At 49.2% G+C, this 2,359-nt stretch overlaps 1 long non-coding RNA gene across 1 annotated transcript; it reads right to left on the minus strand.

Moving 5' to 3' along the window:
* Positions 1-206: 206 nt before the first annotated feature.
* On the minus strand, positions 207-2,149 carry LOC133948935 (uncharacterized). Its single transcript, XR_009920104.1, has 4 exons — positions 1,326-2,149; positions 1,066-1,215; positions 801-961; positions 207-704 (listed from the first exon to the last, which is right to left on the minus strand). It is a non-coding gene; the product is annotated as an uncharacterized LOC133948935 (long non-coding RNA).
* Positions 2,150-2,359: the final 210 nt, after the last annotated feature.

The following is a 2,359-nucleotide window of genomic DNA, read 5'->3' on the forward strand; positions in this document are numbered from 1 at the left end:
TATATAAAGAATTAAATATATTTAAGCAATTTAATTTCGAAGTTGAACCAAGACATGACATTGTATTAAATTGATTAAACTTTGCAGAGCAATACTTTTATCAGACACTAGAGTGCCATTATTTGTACTATTATTCAGACATTAGTTCAGATTTGTATGTAGGTTGAATAAAACATGTTTTATTTCACACAAAGACACAGGGTCCGTTTAATAGTTTCAAACCTCGTTTAATTAAAAACACTCTCATCATAAATTCTCTTATCTTACAGAATAAATACAGTTTGTCAACCCTCGACATATAAACAAGATTAGAGTTTGACCTTTGGGCTTTCCCTGGAAACAAGTCAACAATCAACGGACAGTGAATGTCACCTCATGTCAGTCACGTGCAGACTGATCTCTCCGGTGTCCTGCCTCCTGCTCGCAGCGGAGTCACGTGCCCTGGCAGCGGGAGAGTGGGGGGGAGGGGATCTGGAAAACGCTCAGACAACAGTGACTGTGGAAAGCAACACTTCCCACTCATCGCCAACACATTTCAGTTCCACTAATGGTGTGGTCGGTGCAACAACGATACCTGCCCGGGTTTACCTGGATTATTCACAATCCGTGGCCGGAGCAGAGCTCGGGTGCGTTTGGGTTTCGTTCCTCTGGACGGCGCAAGGCTCAGGAGCGCTCCCTAGCGGGCGGGCAGCGCCAGTGCGCCGCTGTGAGACAAATAAAGCCCAACCATGAAATCATGCGTCAAATCAACCACATTACATGACCTGGGCAACAGGAGATAAACAGGATTTGCAGCACACCTTCACGTCAGGCCTATGTAAATGTCAGTGGGTGTGAGCTGGTCGGGGATCAGTTCCACGTAGACAGGGTCGCCCCCCGGGGAGAGCGCTTGGTTCGTTCCTCTGGACGACGCACGGCTCGGTAGCGCTCCCAAGTGGTGGGGCAGCGTCCAAGTGCGTCGCTGTGAGACAAATAAAGCCCAACCATGAAACACGTGACGCATCAACCACATAACACGACCTGGGCAACATGATCAACATGATATGAGACATACACTCATCACACCTTCATGTTTGTCCTAAGTACATGTCAGTGGGCTCTGAGGAGGTCGGATCGGGTCCACGTAGACCCGGTTCGTCCCGGGTGGGATTCGGATCGGTTCCATCCGGAGCTCGGGAGCGCTCCCTAGTGGGCGGGCAGCGTTCCAGTGCGTCGCTGTGAGACAAATAAAGCCCAACTATGAAAACCACATTACATGACCTGGGCAACACGAAAACAAAACATGATATCACAACACAAAACTGTACATTTTTAACTATTCACACCTTCATAGTTGTCTTTTGTGTAACTGTCACTAGTGGACAGGAGGTCAGATCGGTGCCACAAGGCCGCGGAGACCGTTCGATGCCGTTCACCAGGTCGGGGCGAACATTTCCTCAAAGTCCCGGATCTGGAAATCGACGCAGCTCTCGTAGGCAGAGTCCAGGGCCGCGTACACGCTGCTGGGGGACATGGACTCGCTGTACAGACACGACCATGTCTCCGTGGAGGCCGCATCTGCCTGGATGTTTCTGCTCCTCATGTCCTCCTCGGCGTTACTCATCAGGAACTGGGTGGTGTTCGGCGGCGCCATTGTTCCCGGGTGTCTGCGGTCGTAGGCCGCGGCGGTTCTCTGCTCACACATCGACGTTTCCTTGCCCTTCTTCCCGATGTTGGGCCTCAGGACTCGGGCGAGCTCAACCAGATGGGCCCGCTTCTGCTCGCGCTTGAGTGGTTTCCGGATTGAGGCCCGGCTTGGCTTGGAGGCCTCGTCCGCCCCCAGCTGCCTCCACCTCGGTTTAGATGCCAATTTCACGGTCCTACGAAGCAGGCAGTCGGGTTTCACGCGTTTAGGATTAGTCTCCATTATTTCTATGCACATATCCGACCCAAAAAAAACCTTTGGAGGAAAAATACGTTTTTCGTCCCGAGCGATTTGTCTCATTTAGATTCTTCTTTCTGGATAAAAAGTTAATCTAATGTTGTAAAAGTAAAAGCTGGAGCTAAAAAAAAGATTTAAACCAAAACCGGTGGTAAATGTTAATAAATCGGCGGAGCTCAGGCTTCACGTCTGCTTCTCGACTAAAGTCCGTCTCTGTCGTTTGAGTCACGTTGCTTTAAGCCTTTTGTATAAGAGGAAACTCCCACAATGCTTTGCTTTCGGAAACAGCTCGGTTGAGCGTGCCCATGGAGTCACGTTGAAGGCTGCCATCTAGCGATGCGGAGTGAGGCAACCCGATAATAAAAGGCAATATACATCTATTATGTATTCTTTTTCAGGTCACAGAATTTACTCATTAAGTATGTAGTATTATTTTAT

The sequence above is a fragment of the Platichthys flesus genome, chromosome 23, assembly GCF_949316205.1.
Source record: "Platichthys flesus chromosome 23, fPlaFle2.1, whole genome shotgun sequence".
NCBI lineage: Eukaryota > Metazoa > Chordata > Actinopteri > Pleuronectiformes > Pleuronectidae > Platichthys > Platichthys flesus.